Below are 16460 nucleotides of genomic sequence, written 5' to 3'. Positions count from 1 at the left end.
TTAAAAAAAGATTTTATTTATTTGAGAGAGAGAGAGTGAGAAAGAGAGCATGGGCAAGGGGAGGGGCAGAGGGAGAGGAGGTTCCTCACTGAGCAGAGAGCCCGACAGGGCTCCATCCCAGGACCCCATGATCAGGATCCGAGCCGAAGGCAGCCACTTGACCTACTGAGCCACCCAGGTGCCCGTCTAATCAGTGTTCCTAAATGCCATTTCACCTCATTATACAATTACTTGCCCATTTCACCAGACTTGGAAGTACAGAAAATTATTAAGAAAAAATAGATAACCTGTATTTCTATCACACAGCAAAATAGCTATTCATATTTTGAAGTATTTCCATCCAATCTTCATTTTAGACAGGTATAGCTAAGAGGGGTGCCTGGGTGGCCCAGTGGGCCGAGCGTCTGCCTTCAGTTCCGGTCATGATCCTGGGGTCTGGGGATCAAGCCCCCACATCAGGTTTCGCTGCTCAGCAAGGAGCCTGCTTCTCCCTCTCCCTCTGCTCCTTCCCGGGCTTGTGCTCTGTCTCCCTTTCAAATAGATAGATAGATAGATAGATAAATAACTTTTCTGAAAAGCCAGAGGCCTGTGAGAATGTGGGCATAACATAGTGTGTGCATATACACTGGGGTCCTACCATGCATAGGATTGTGTCAGGTGATTTTTGTTTTGCATAACATTGTACCATGAGCATCATCTCGTGTTGTCGGAGCAGTGCTGTGAGGCTTCATGTAAGACTAGATAGCCTTGGTCATTCTGTGGTTTCTTTTGAACTTCCCTATCAGACACCATAGTTTGGGCACTCTCTGAGTTAAACACACTTGGCTTGCAGACATCCCGCATGCGTATGGAGAGCCAGCCTTGGCCAGTCCAAAGAATAAGCAGTAGGAAGACCCCAGAGCCCTCCGTGCCTTCTTGCCGCCCACTGCAGGGGGCCGGGGGGCCAGGGGGGCACAGCCGGGGGTCAGAGTTCGTGTGACAGTGCACGGGACCCATCGGGATCTCAGATGATCTCTTTGTGCATGACCAGGTCAAAGAAGGCCGTTGCAGGGCGAAGGGAGGTTGGAGGGAAGGTTGGTCATCAAGCCTTGCCTTCCTGTGCCCTCCTCCGCCCCACCTCTTGCTGCCTTTGACACCCCTCCCCCACTCCCCCCCCTCTGCGGGGGGGGGGCTGTTGCATTTTGTTCATGCTGCAGATAAAGTCCTTATCGCAGAGTAGCTGGAAGTTTTTTGTGGCTGTTGCTGGGTGTGGGGAGGGGCAGGGTAGGTTTCAAGAAGTTAGAAACGTGTGTGTCGTGTGTGTGTGTGTCGCTTCTTCAGTGAGCTGCTAAGTTGGAAGATAATGGAGTTCAGAAGAACTTGGGAAGGTGAATGGGGACTATTTTAAAGTCTCTTTCTGTTGGTGGGTGTGTGTGTGTGTGTAGTATCTCCACGACATCACCGGTTACATTGGTTTTGGTGGGCTTGCGCACGCCAGGACGTCTGCAGTAGGAAATAGTCCGTTGAGTGGGAACTCGACCAGGTGCTCTCAGAGGCTCCCTCCAGTTCTAAAATTCTGTGATTTATGGCATTGTTTCTATGGGAAGGAGCATTCCAAGTTCCGAACAGCGGAGCTGTGGATCTCCACTCCTTTGAGGTGCGAACACCCACAGGTCAAATCGTCCTTAAAAATGCAGGTGGGTGTATGCCATTCACTGTGTGTGTCGATAATAGTGAGGAAAGTCCTGTGGATTCAGACTGCCCCCCTCAGAGCCTCCACAGGTTCCCTGGTCCTCCTCGCAATGGTTGTGTGAGGTGGGCCATGTTGCCTCCGTTTTACAGGTGGGGAAGCCGAGGCCCGGCAGAGCCAGCACGTGACTGCAGACCTGTCCAACCCCAAGTCTTGTGACCTTTCTTCCCTGGTGTCCGATGTCTCCCAGCCCTGTCCTCGCCAGCCTGCCTTCTCGCTGCTTCGCCCCCAAAGGTCCTTCCACAAGAGAGGTGAACATTAATTCCTTTCCATAGATCTGTGTTCCTTGTTCTGAGAGACCCGAAATGTTGAACTCTCACGCATGGAGTCATGGACCACGATGGAGCTTTTCCCTCTTTCTCAGTGGGAGTGCTGGGGTCGTGGGCCTGCTCTCAGACTCTGTGGAAAGATGAGCCTGAGGAGAGGGTTTTGTGTCAGATGACACTGAGGTATCCAATTACAAGATTCAAGTAAACATACCACAAATCATCTGTGGGGAATAGAATGGAGTAGTCAGCAGTGGTGGGTAGCAGGCCCCTGTCTCTCTCCCTCTCTCTCTATCACATATTTAATGGCAGTATTCACATGAATCTAGCTTAAAGTGTGAGCCAGGATATCCATTCATTTGTTCATTTGTTTTTTAGCCATTGATTTTTGAACCCTCTTCTGTACATACATTCCATGCCAGGCCTCAGGGGACACAAAATGAATGAGACACTGTCCCTGCCTTCGGTCTGAGAATCTAGTGGACAGCAGGCCAAGAAACATCTTTTTTTTTTTTTTTTTAAATTTCTTAAAGATGGGGAGGGAGAGAGAGAGAGAGAATGAGCATGAGCAGGGGGAAGGGCAGAGGCAGAGGGAGAAGCAGGCTCCAGGCTGAGCAGAGAGCCTGATGCGGGGCTCGATCCCAGGAGATCATGACCTGAGCTGAAGACCAATGCTTCACTGACTGAGCCAGCCACCCAGGCACCCCCAGAAATATCTTTTACCATGAGCTCGGTTTTAAATGTGCTCCTGTAAGAAGTAGGGCTTACGTGTGAAGAAGAATCTGTTCTACCTGGTACGGATTGGGTGAGCGTTACTTCTAGTAACGGAACGTCTCAGCCGGTGTGTGTTCATCGTCAAGGGCCCACGGAGATACAGTCATGCCCCACCCCGGTCTGACTTTACTGCGACCCATATGACAAGGCGAGAATGAATGCAGGGACTTGGGCCCCGTCTCGTGCTTGGTATCCTGGGGTTCGCTGCTGGGTGGGAGTCGGGGCTCTGGGCTTCTCCGCTGGATCACCGTGGAAGGAATCCTCTTAGGATGACACCTGGGGACCACACTCACGAGGCTTGAAATGGGGGAACTCGGTTGGAGCCTGTTACAGGAGGATCGGAGCTGAGGGCAGGGGTGGGGGGTCCCTCCCTGAACCGCGTTTGTGTTTCTGGAAGAGCCACAGGGTATGGGGCCTGCGAGTGTCTGCTGGGGGCAGGAGGGCACTCCCCCGGTCACTGCAGAGGTGGAAGGTCCTCCTTGACTCCGTGAGGGATGGCGGCATCCCGAGGGGAGCCTGGTGTTCAAGGGCAGGCACGGCGGACCTCATTTTGCATCGTCTGTTTCCCACGAACCGCGCTGCCGCGAGGAGGTGACAGGTGTCCTTTGCCTCGGACAGACAGACAGACGTCACAGGACGCCTTCAAAACACAGCCTGGCTCCGGCGCTCGCTCTCCCATTAAAAGTTACTCAGCCAGAAAGCCGTTTCCCCGGTTTCTGGAGGAAAACCCATCACGTGAGCATTCCGACGACTCTTGCTTTATAAAGCGTCCCATTTTAATGCGCCACATACATAAGTGTCCAGTATCACGTTGTCGTCATTGGAGCTCCTGACTTCATTCTCGTGGCTCTTAGAAGCCTGCTTGGGGGATTCCTCGGAGATGGCCTCACCCTGTCCTCGGGGACCTCTTGCCTCCAGCCGCCTTGGTTTGGCTGCTCGTTGCTCCTGCTGTCTCCGTCTCTGGAAAAAGACCACTGGCCCATTTGTTGTGTCTGCTGAGTCCCATTGCTGTCCCCCTGGCCCTTGGCGGGCGGAGCCTGACAGAGCCCCATACACAGGCTCTTGGCGTGACTCCAAGTCTGGGCGATGGCAGAGACTACCACATCCTTTGTCCTCTCACATTCAGGGATCGCGGTGTAATCCCAGTGGCGGTTCTGTGTCCTTTGGCTTGTCGGTCAGCGTTCAGCCGGCGGTCACCAGCTAGCTGGTGGTGTCTCCCGCACGATGGGGTCTCGTGGTCCCCAGCCGACCCCTGTGAAGCCCCTCCCTGGGCTGCAGAGGGTCCGGCAGGGACTCCCACCTCTTCCCTAGTCTTCTGCTCTAGGACGAGACTGCAGGTGACCTGATTCAGTCATTCCTCCTGTTAGCCTCCGGAGGCCTGACACGTTTGCACCCTCACTGTGGGTGGGGTCCAAATCAGTGACTTGGCCAAATCAGTATCCAGGCCTGGCACTTCGCTTTGAATCAGATACCTAGTCTTATCTTACGGGCTTAGTGGACATGTCCGTGTTAACCATCCTGGGATACTTTTTTGGGAAGCAGTGCTTATCCTACGCCCTACTCTGGTAGGTTCACAAGACACACACCATAAAAGAGGGTTCCAGGTGTCCTGCCTTCCTTGCTCTAGCCTCTTCCTCTCCTGACCTTCCTGCCGCAGGGCCTGTGCTCACGCCGAATCTCCCCGCCGAGAGCTCGCTGCCAGCTCCCTGTTCCTTCTTTGCAATGCTGGCTCCCTCTGAGCTTTCAGGATGCCCCCAGAAAAGACCACCACCTAAGTAGATCACCCCTTAAGTCCCTGCCTCTGCATTCTCCTCTTTATTTCCTTCCTAGCACATAGTATGGAAGATACCTTTTCAAAATACAAATTACGTGGACTATTAAGGATCTCTCTCTCTCTCCCATCAGGTTGTAAGCCCCATGAAGGAAAAGCCCTGCCTGTTCTGTTCAGCAACATGTTCCTAATTGGTGCCCACTAAATATTTGTTGAGTAAATGAATGAAGGCATGAATGAAAAAGTCAACATTGTTTAAGCTCTGATTTCCCAAATGGATCTCTGCTTTCACGGGAACGCTCATCTTCGGGGGGTGGGGCGTGGTCACATGGGACGCTCGAGTAGAGTTTAGGCAGTATGGAGAAGAGCCTTAACTTCTGGGGTATACTTTTCTGGTCATTATTACCCCCCGCCACCCCCCTACCAACTCTTACTTCAGTCCCCTTGGTTTAAGGCTAGCAGAGTAGGGCCAGCACCTCATTTTACAGATAAGTACACCAAGGAGGAGAAGTTAGGTGTGGGCTCCCTAACTTAATGGCCAGCATGGCCCAGAGCTCTGCACTCCCAGCTCCATCCTGGGCTTCTCCTCTTCTGTCTCCTCTGCTGTCCCTCTTGTCCCAGCTGTCCTCTGCCCTCAGAGCAGGCCCACAGCAGCTTAGCCTTGGTGTGGGATGAAGAGTCCAGAGCCCGTCTCGCATGGCACAGAGCAAGAGCGTTTTTCTTGCAGTTGCAGCAGCAGGAGAACAGTGTATCCCTGTCCTTGACCTGCATGGCTGGAAGTTCATGGCTGATGGGAAGGTCTTCCTCCCCGGGGAGAAGCAGAAGCCGGATTTTGAAGGAAGGTGGCAGGCTTGAACTAGGTTGGGCGGTTGCCTTCTCTTTCCTCCTTTCCTCCTGTCACTCCATAGACCTTCCTCACCCCACCCCAAGTCCAAGAACCTCACATTCTTCCTTTGACATGTTTTCCTCCGTTTGAGGCCCCTCGGGGCAGCCCAGACTCTCTGGGGCGCTGACCTGTGCATAGACTTGCTTCAGGAGGAGAGAGTCTTATCTCCTGAGTACACATTCTTCTGGTGTGTCCTATCTGGTTATTATCCAATTGAAACCGCAGCTGTTGACAGTCGGTTCCGTAATTACTGTGTGTTGATCATACAGTAACAGACCATCAGTTTCACTGGTTAGTGGTGACTGCGACGTCTTCAGAGTGTTCTCTGCAACATGGCCGCGTTTCTCCTGATGCTGGCTTTTGGATGGTGATCACTATTTACACGACTGGTAATGTCTTACATTTGACATGTGCTCCAGAGTCAACCGAACATTTTCATTTTATTCTCTCGTTGGTCTCTTTTATGGGAAAAGGCAAGTCGGCACCTTATTTTAGGAACACAGGAGGTAAAGTGTGGATTCGGGATATTGCCCGACTGTAAGGTCAGCATGATATAACTTTTTTTTTTTTTAAGATTTTATTTAATTTGACAGATCACAAGTAGGCAGAGAGGCAGGCAGAGAGAGATGGGGAAGCAGGCTCCCTGCTGAGCAGAGAGCCCAATGTGGGGCTCAATCCCAGGACCTTTGAGGTCAGGACCTGAGCCGAAGGCAGAGGCTTAACCCTCTGAGCCACCCAGGTGCCCGCCCCCTTTTTTAACAGCAAGTATTTCGTAGTTTCTTGGCGAAAGTTAAAAAGTGAATATGGACTTTTTTGACTCCAGTTCCTTAAGCCTCCTTGTCAAAGCCCAACAAAGAGAGAGTAGCAGAAGATGGATTCCGTCCAGGGTCACGTAAAATAAATCCAGATTTGTCCGCCAGGATCGGAGCTCCAGGGTCGGAACCAGAATATGGTTGCCTATTACATTGTAAAGAAGTGGTTTGTCTGCTCCAAGGTCGCTTGCTTTAGCATAGAGGCCTCTACTTATTCTTACTTTCATTGACGTGAAATTCACACAACCTCCGTTTCACCATTGCAAAGTGAAAAAAAAGTGGCAGCCTCCACCATCTAATTCTGAAACATTTCCATCACTCCAAAATAAAACCACCTGTCTCTAAGCAGTCACTCCCTAGAACCTGTTCCCCGTAGCCCTGGGCAGCTAATCTGCTTTTTGTTTCTGTGGATTGGACTGTCCTGGGTATTTCATAGAAATGGAATCACACAATGTATCCTTTGGGTTTGGCTTCTTTTGCTTAGCATATGTTTTCAAGGCTCACCCATGTGGTAGCAGGTGTCAGTATTTCCTTCTGGCTGCAGACCCAGTATTTTTTTTAAAAGATTTTATTTATTTATTTGACAGAGATCACAAGCAGGCAGAGAGGCAGGCAGAGAGAGAAGGGGAAGCAGGTTCCCCACTGAGCAGAGAGCCCGATGCGGGGCTCGATCCCAGGACCCTGGGATCATGACCTGAGCCGAAGGCAGAGGCTTTAACCCACTAAGCCACCCTGGCGCCCCGAAACCCAGTATTTTTAATGTCAGAAATTCCTGGGGTTATGAAAGCTTTGGCACTTGACCCACCTACAGACCTACCCTCTTCACTGGCCATACCTTCCTCTCTTAGGAAGCTTGGGGCTTCAGTCCGTTATAATGTACAAATCCTAAAGGTCCTTGTTCAGTTAAAGCTGTAGTCTGTTGCATATTACTTAGGACTCCAGAAGAAAGCCATAGCCTGTTCTATACAAGGATTACAACTAATATTTTGGAAAGAAGACCCCTCCTTGGAAACAAGAAAGGTTCATTAGAGTATGTCAAGAGAATAAATGGATGCAAGTATTGCCAAGAATCTCTCATCATGGACATGTGGGATTTCATGGTTTTTACTGGAAGAGCTTAAAAGCCCATGTGGGTATTTCTTGACCCCCCTCCCTCGGTGGGGACCTGTTGGTTTAAGGTCTGTTCTTCAGCCTTTGAAGGTGGCGTGTTATAAAGAGAATGAGCTTCAGAGGTGGACACAGCTGGGTTCAAGTCCCACCTCCACCGAGTGTTAGACATGGGTCCTTGGGCACGTGACATAAAGTGCCCTCTTGGAAGTGATGTTATCTACTCGTGGCAGGCTGAAAAATCGCTCTCCAGAAATAGCCATTTCCTAATCCCTGGAACCTGTGTTACGTATTTGGTGGCGGGGGGGGGAGTCTTTGCTGTACGGGCCTACCTGGAATCACAGAGCTCCTCATACCAGAGGCTGGGGGTGGGGGGCGACACCTGGAGACAAGTGTGCATGGTTGGTACATAGACACAGAGAGGGGAAGGTTGTGAGAAGGTGGAGGTAGAAAGTGAAATGATGTGGCCACCAGCCAAGGAGTGCCAGTGCCGGAAACATCTAGAAGCTGGAAAAAGCAAGGGCTGACTTCTCCCATAGAACCTGCCGAGGGAGCATGGCGCCGCTGACGCTTCGGTTTCAGCCCTGGTAATCCTGGTTTTGGACTTCCGGACTCCAGAGGGGTGAAGGAATACATTTGTGTTGTTTGACGCCACCGAGTCTGTCATCATGTGTGCAGTGTCTCAGGAAACACGTGCACTTCAGCTGTGCCCTGAGCTTTCCTCCCTTCTGTCCTCCTGTTAGAGACGGCGTTACTCAGACTTCGCATCCACGGGTTAGAAGTGGTAGCTCCCGAGCCGTGTTTCTCAACCTGGTCACTGTTGACATCCAGGGCCAGATAGTTCGTTGTGGGGCTATCCTTTGCCTTGTAGGATGTTCTGAAGCATCTCTACCCAACTAGATGCTAGAAGCACCTTCTTTCCAGTTGTGATAACAAGAAAAGTCTCCGGACATTGCCAGATACCGCCCGGGGCAGAGAACCACTAACCTAGGTTCGATCCCTGCAGTACCACTCCAGAGCTGTGTGTTCCCAAGTAGGTTAGACAACCTCTCTGAGCCTCAGTTTCATTATCTCGACAATAATAATGGTACCTACATCACAGGGTGGTCACGGAGGTATTCTCGTGATGTACACAAAGATCTGAAAAGAGTGCCGCGTACCTAGGAGAGTGTTGAATGAAGGAAAGCCCTTATTAACCCATGCTCTGCCACACTAGTTTATTACGCTATTTTGTGTCGTTTCCATGATAGAAACGACATGGGTCTTTAAAACCTTTCCCAAACAGTAGCTTGTCTGATAAAGCTCAGTGTTTGCAATGAAACATCCTTCTTTCGTGACCTGCCCCTTCTGTCCCCCGGCCCCCCAACGCTGCACCTGAGAGTTGGGGAATCCTGGCTTGGCTTGCATGCTTGGATTGCCTGGTCTGCCGAGCTCACTCACTGAACTCTTCGGATAATCCCCTGGCTGCGCTGTAACCACAAGAAAACCCCCTTCCATCTGCCAGGGATGGTCCTATTATCCTGTAATTGCAGCTTTCTCCTTGGTGACGTGGCTGTGGCATCCACTTAGAGATGTGTCAGTGTCTCTATTCAAAAGTGCGAAATATTTAGCAGCGTTTAGCAGTCTTTGGTGAAATGTTAGAAAGTGTTTTGAATAGATACCATCATCTACTTTTGTAAGGAAGAGGAATGTGCTCCGACTGTGGTTTGAGCCATTGTGTCTCTAAGCACTGGGGGGATACCAGTGAATAACAACAAAGATTTCCTGTTCTCAATGAGCTTGCATTCTAGCACAGAATCCTAATAATACGCGTCATGAATAAGTGAATGGAAGAGCACAGAGGCGGGTGGAAACACGCAGTCTCAGGCGGGAGGGCTTGGGAGTGCTCGATGGGCGCCGGGGACAGGATGCGGTCTGGATTGGGGTGGGAACATTTTTTAATATTTTCACGGGGGCGAATGAAAATGTCTTTGTGGATGGAAACTGCCGTTTGCTAATGCGGCTCCACGGTGAACAGCTGGAATAGCCGATTCTTTCACAGGTCCTGAACCTCTGCTCCTTCTCCACCAACTGTCTGGGAGTGTCTTTTTGAAGGTTAAGCCCTGCGGCTTTGGTTTATCCCAGCTGCCGTGGGAATTCTTCATGGGACTGGTTCGGGGATGATTATGAGCAGTGCAGTCCTGGGGAAGGACATGTGCACCACGTCAGGGCACTGCTCCTTACGTCAAACAGGCAATCTTTTTAATTCTGACTCTCCATGTATATCGTGGATGATTTGGGGCAAGTTGCTGAACGTCTCCAAGCCTCACCCTCCTCATGACCTTCGTGAGAATTAAATGAAATTACACATCAAAAGCATTTAGACTTGTGTCTAGAGCGTCGTAAATCCTCAGAAAAGGCTGGTGGTTACATTTTCCAATTAGTATGTAGAAAAATTCTGAGGTTATATGTACATATTTATGGTAATTGTAATTGTCTTTTTCAGATACATGCAAACATTGCTCTGACGAGCTCTGCCTGCAGAAGGCGAGTCACACAGAGGGCCCGTGAGCCGGCCTCTTGCGAGCTGGGAGTACTCTGTGCAAACTTTCACAAACGCAGATTGAAGTAGAGGCAGTGTCTAATTTGGGTAATAAAAGTCCAGCTATTTAAAAAAAGTGATGAATTAGCTATTCTCGATGGTCCCATTGATTGACTTTTGTGGGTAATAGTATGGCTCTTCAACAGCCTGGTAGACGCTGAGCTGGGCTTTTATTGGATGATGGAGTAGAACGAGTTGCCCAGTGATGCTGAATGACTGCAGACGGTCCTCGGGAGTCAAAGACTTGATTGGGAAATGGTGGGAGCCAGGAACAGAACATCTCTGGGAGGCCCTGCTGCCCCGCCAGGAGAAAGCCCTGGAGCCCACGGAGGTGGCGATCTCACCACACTGTCACGGTGGCGAGTGCCATGGAATCACTCACTTGAAAATGGTTGGTTTGATGTTATGTGAATTTTACCTTCTTCTTTTCTCTAAAAATGAATTTCCAGGGGCACCTGGGGGTGCTGAATCAGTTGAGCATCCAACTCCTGATTTCTATGCAGGTCCTGATCTTGGGGTATGGGATTGAGCCCTGAGTGGGTCTTTGTGCCCAGTGCAGAGTCTGCTTGAGATTCTCTCTCCCTTTCCCTCTGCCTCCTCCCCACTCATATGCACACTGTCTCTCTAAATAACTAAATACATGAAATTATTAAAAATGAACATAAAATTTCTGACGGTGCCAGAGCTAAAACCCAGATCTCCCGTCTCCTTCTCTACTCTTCAAGACCATTACTGAAGAATAAGGCAGTCTTAGGGCACCTGGGTGGCTCAGTTGGTTGAGCATCTGACTCTTGGTTTCAGCTCAGGTCATGATCTCATGGGCTGTGGGATCAAGTCCTGCATCAGGCTCTGCGCTCAGCTGGGAGTCTGCTTGAGGATTCTTCCCCACTATCCCTCTAGTGCGTGCCCCCTTGCTCTGCTCTTTCTCAGAATGAATCAATGAATGAATGAATCCATAGGTCAGTCCATATGGAATAACTTCTCTCTAACTTTACAAGTGTATTAAGAGTTGAATGTGTCCGAGAGCCAACACTTGGTGCCTGGTGGCTTGTTAATAAAATTCAGTCCTTCTGTATTGGTTACATAGGCAGAAGCCAGAGCTGTATCCCCACAGTATCCATCATAGTATCTTGTCCATGGTAGCTGCCCAATAAATGGGGCTTGAATGGATTGTATGCTGTTTCCTGTGTTGCCATAACTTGAGGATGTAATAGGTCAGTGGAAGTGAATTTGAACTGCGCCATATTAGCGATCTTGAAGTTCACTGTGCTCTGAGTTGAGTGACCTGGGCCCAGAGAGTTGTGTCACTCATACAGGTAGTGGCAAGGCAGAGGTGTTGTGTCTTCCCTGCCTCACCCAGTTTTATCGGGACGCAGTTGACCTACAGCCGCCTGTAATTGTAAAGTAGGCAGCATCATTATTTAACTTATGTATATCATGCAGTGATGACAGCAAGAAGTTTCATTAGTATCTGTTGGATACAGCAAAAGAAAAAGAATTGGTGTTTTCCTTGTGATAAGAACCCTTAGTAAATACTGTCTTAACAACTTTCCAGGGTACCATATGGCTGTGTGAGCTACAGTCATCCCATGACACATTACCTCCCCAGTTCCTGTTTATCTGATCACTGAGAGTGTGTGCCTTCTGACCACCTGCATCCAGTTCTGCATCCCCCAAAGCCGACCTCTGGCAAAGACAAGTCTGGCCTCTTTTTCTATGATTTTGTTTGTTTGTTTGTTTCTTTCTTTCTAGATTCCACATATAAATGAGATCATATAGTATAGGACTTCTTTCACTTAGCATAATGCCTCAAAGTCCACCTTTGTTGTCTTAAATGGAAGAATTTTTTCCTTTTTATGGTAGAGTAGCACTCTGTGTGTGTGTGTACGTGGGTATGTATGTGGGTGTGTCTGGTGTGTGCATGTGTCGGTGTGTACATGTGTGTGTCTGTGTGTACATGTATGTGTGTGTCTCTGTGTGTACATGTGTCTGTGTGTACGTGTGTCTGTGTACATGTATGTTTCTGTGTCTCTGTGTGTACATGTGTGTCTGTACATGTATGTGTCTGTGTCTCCATATGTATCTGTGTGTACATGTATGCGTCTGTGTGTGTGTGTGTGTACACCACATCTTCTTTGTCCACTGATTCACTGGTGGAAACTTAGGTTGTTTCCACACTTGGCTGTCGTAGATAATGTTGGGAACATGTGGGTGCAGCTGTCTCTTGGACGTACGGTGTTATCTCCTTCAGGTGTATTCCCAGAAGTGGAATTGCTGAATCTTGCTGTAGTGCTTTCTCATTTTTTGAAGAACCCCCATGCTGTTTTCCCCAGCGGCGCACCCATTTGCGATCCCACCCATAGTGCACAGGGTTCCCTCTGTTCCCGGGGTGCAGTTTTCTAACTTCATATTTTGTGAAAACATCTGTAGGTAGTTCATTCCCCCGTAGCCATTGGAATATGATTTGGTCTCCTTTTTGTTCTACTTTCTTTCCTCTCTCTCAAGAATCTGACAACCCGATTCTGTGGAAAATCCTGTTTCTAGAAATATAAGACCCATGTTCCATTCCTTCTCTTGCTACCACGTAACTAATGTGTGTTTCAGCCAGTTCTTCTCGGAGTTTCTGCTAGTGCACCTGTCAAGGGGGAGAAGTGGTGCTTCCCCGCTACAGGGGCCAGGGACTGGACTAGGTGTCCTTCTGCGGTTCCTTTTGATGCCACCTGCCCACTTAGTGATTAGCTGGTTGGTCGGGTTTGAGCTGAAGAAACATGTTGACGGGGGTGGGGGGCGGAACTGCAGGTTCTTTATATAAATCCTAATTTTATACCTCATACTGTTTTCTTGGCAGTAGTTGGAAAAGAATGTGGAAGGAAGGAATATGGCCATGGAAGAGGAGGGAAAGGGTGTTAACTGGAATTCGGAGAAGAATTCTACTGTCACTTTAAGTTCAGTATAACAGGAACGCCTGGGTGGCTCAGTCCGTTAAGCATCTGCCTTTGGCTCAGGTCATGATCCTGGGGTCCTGGGGTCGGGTCCCACATCAGGCCTCCTTGCTCAGCAGGGAGCCTGCTTCTCCCTCTCTCTCTGCCTGCCTTTCTGCCTACTTGCGATCTCTCTCTCTGTGTCAAATAGATAAATAAAATCTTTTTTAAAAAAGGTCAGTATAACAAAGTATGATGGGTTGAGTCTAGAAAGTTTGAAAGGGCCATTGTAGGAAGCAGGATCTTCAGCATAAGGGAACATAAAAATGGGGACAGCAGCTGTGTCCAAAATAAACAAGGTAGGTTTTTGGTTTGTTTTATTTTGTTTCGGTGAAAACAAAGGGGAAAGAAAACAAATTTTAAAAAAACAGAAACTACCCAGGCAGAGCAGGCAGCGGGAGAAAGTGTGGGCACTAAAGACTCCCTAAAAATAAAATCCAGTGCCTGAGCGTGATGGCTAAGGTAATGCTACGAGAGGCTTCCGGTCTGCCGTTTCCGGTTCTTCTCTTCATGAAGTCTTCTCCCGGGAAAATCTCCTGTAATCTGCTTTGCCTAAAAATTACAAACTTAGTAGTAGAAAAGGAATACATCACTCATGCAGAAAATTTAGAACATGTGCATCATAAAAGAAGGTGAAATCTCTCCACCTCACAACTCATAATAATTTTAACAATTTTCGTAGGGATCCTTTAGTGTTCCCTGTGTGCATTTACTTGCACATCTTCTTAAAGAATCATAAGGGACGTACTGCTTTACAATCTACTTCTTAAAAACAAGATGGGTGTGTGACTCCCAATCTCCGGGTCATGAGTTCAGCCCCCCCACTTTGGGTGTAGAGTTTACTTAAAAAATATCTATATTTATATTTATATAGAACATATAGCATAAAAATATACAATATGTATGATACATAATAAATAAAATATAAAATATATGAAATGTATAAAAATATATAAATATTTATAAAATGCATGTTTTTAAAAACTTGAGATGGCATGTACATATTTTCTGTCACTAGTTTTCTCTAACGTTTTTAATGATTGCATTTTAAAAAAGATTTTATTTATTGGACAGAGAGATCCCAAGTAGTCAGAAAGGCAGGCAGAGAGAGAGAGGGGAAAGCAGGCTCCCCTCCGCACTAAGCAGAGAGCCTCATGCGGGACTCGATCCCAGGACCCTGAGATCATGACCTGAGCTGAAGATAGAGGCTTAACCCACTGAGCCACCCAGGTGCCCCTAATGATTGCATTTTTAGTGGGCATAGCATAATGTGTATGGATTATTAGTGCTGGAAATGTGTTTTAATCATTAAGTGTAATAAATACTATAAATAAGCTTTAAACATCTCTAGTCATTTCCATGGGATAAATTCCTTAAAATGTGATTACGGGATCAGTGCGGGTTACAAAATGATAGTGTTTTTTTTTTTTTTTTAAGATTTTATTTATTTGACAGAGAGAGATCACAAGCAGGCAGAGAAGCAGGCAGAGAGAGAGAGGAGGAAGCAGGCTCCCTGCTGAGCAGAGAGCCCGATGCGGGACTCGATCCCAGGACCCTGAGATCATGACCTGAGCCGAAGGCAGCAGCTTAACCCACTGAGCCACCCAGACGCCCATGATAGTGTTTTTTAAATGCACATGGCCACATTTTTCTCTGGCAAACTAGTATCTATCTAGATTTAGACCGGCAGTGGGACTGACCAATTCCCTCCTTGTTTTAAAACACTTGTTGTATTCACTTTTTAAAAATCTTGGACACATTGATATTTAAAAGCACTGACTCCTGTTTTAATGTGCATATGTTTGACTTTAGGTACATTTGAATATTTTTGGCCATTTGTGTCATTTCTTCATAAATTGTCTCATGTCGCTTGCCTATTTTTAAAAGCAAAATTTTAAGTTAATGGATACCAACTCTTTTTTGGTTAAGGTTGTAAGACCCCTTTCTGCCGTACGTTGCAAGTATTTTCTTCAATTTGCCTGCCTTTTGGTTTTGTGTTTAGTAGATTTTCTCAAAGATTGACATTTTATGCTCTCAAATTGATTAACACTTTTCTGTAGAGGTTTGGCCTCTGTCATGCGTCGGTCTCTTGCACCCCATTATTACATAAATATTACTTTAATTTTCTTCTAGTGCTTTGGTGGCTTCATTCTTAAATTCTCCTGCATCTGAAATTTATTTTGGGGTCAGATGAGAGACGGGGATCCAACTTCATCTTTTCCAAAATGAATAGCCAGTTAACCAACCTGATTTAATCATTCATCTTTCTTGTGTTGATTTGAAATGTTGTGTGAATTACATGCGGAGTTCTAGACCGTCCTTCAACAGTTTGCTGCTAGGAACCGAATGCGTTTCAGTTCCCATCGCTGTTCAGTTCCGCACCCTTGGGTGACATATCTGGTCGTGTAGTCTCTAGTTATTCATCCTCTTCACCCCAGATTTGTTGACTGTTTTTGGCAATTCTTCTAAAGGAAATTTAGAGTAATTTTATCAAGTCCTAGAGAAAATGTCCAAGGAGGTAGTAATGGTAACGGAACTACTTTTGGAATTTACTGGGGGGAGACTGTAATCTTCACGATTAGACTTCCACAGTACGTAGGATCGCACAAGATTTCGTTTCTTGGAGTCTCGTTTGTGTCCCACACTAATGTTTCGTGGGTTTCCTTGGTTGGCTCTCTGTCCCTCTCTTTAAATGTATTCCTATTCATTGGCTAACTTGTTTTTGTTTTTTTTTTTTTATAAATGTGGATATGGTCTCCATTATATTTCTAGGTGGTCATTTCCACAAATTAAGGACACTATTAATTGTTATGCTTTGGCTCTGATTTGTTTTTTTTTTTTTTTTTTGATGATTCCACTGGATTTGATGAAGTGGACTGATTATTATATTTCCAAATAGTGTTCATTACATCTTCTACTTCCCATTATAATTCTGTACTGCTTTGGCAGACACTTGTAGAAAAATATTCAAATAACCGAAGTGATCGGAAGCATCCTTATTCAGTTTCTGACTTCAAAGGGAATGTCACTAGTGTTTTGCCATCACACATGATTTGTGGTTTTCTTCCTACAGTACCTTGGCAAATCCAGTCTCTTTCTTCTCCAAATAAGGTATAGTTGATAATAAGTTATTGGTGTGTGGCCTTCTTGACGTCCAACAGTTCCACTCTGGAAACAGTAACTGTATTTGCCTGGAGTTCTGTGACTAAAAGGTGACGGATAAGTTTTATAAATAAACACCTTTTCTTTTAGGTCCTAGGTGATTTGTACTTGTACTCTATGCACCACCGAACTCTTAAATATCTGTAAAAGAAAAAATTTGGAGGGGCGCCTGGGTGGCTTAGTGGGTTAAAGCCTCTGCCTTTGGCTCAGGTTATGATCCTGGGGTCCTGGGATCGAGCCCCGCTTCAGGCTCTCTGCTCAGCAGGGAGCCTGCTTCCTCCTCTCTCTCTCTGCCTCTCTGCCTACTTCTGATCTCTGCCTGTCAAATAAATAATTTTTTTTAAAAAAAGAAACAATTTGGAATATATCATACTCAAATTAGAAGGGTGGG

General features: G+C 47.2%; 1 protein-coding gene across 4 annotated transcripts in view; it reads left to right on the top strand.

Annotated features, from left to right (window-relative positions):
* PIP5K1B (phosphatidylinositol-4-phosphate 5-kinase type 1 beta) overlaps positions 1-16460 on the top strand; it is a 323529-nt gene that overhangs the window by 34835 nt on the left and 272234 nt on the right. Inside the window, exons 1-2 of one of the 4 annotated variants that reach the window (XM_059141851.1) lie at positions 1616-1676; positions 1822-1980. The exons of 2 other annotated variants lie outside the window; for them this stretch is intronic. The gene's annotated coding sequence lies outside the window, so the exon portion shown is untranslated. Of the gene's footprint in view, positions 1-1615; positions 1677-1821; positions 1981-16460 lie in introns of those variants that run through there. One more of the 4 variants, XM_059141850.1, reaches the window with a different exon arrangement.

Source organism: Mustela lutreola, chromosome 12 (assembly GCF_030435805.1).
Source record: "Mustela lutreola isolate mMusLut2 chromosome 12, mMusLut2.pri, whole genome shotgun sequence".
Lineage (NCBI taxonomy): Eukaryota > Metazoa > Chordata > Mammalia > Carnivora > Mustelidae > Mustela > Mustela lutreola.
Note: the sequence above shows the minus strand (reverse complement) of the source record. Positions and strands in the feature narration are given on the sequence as shown.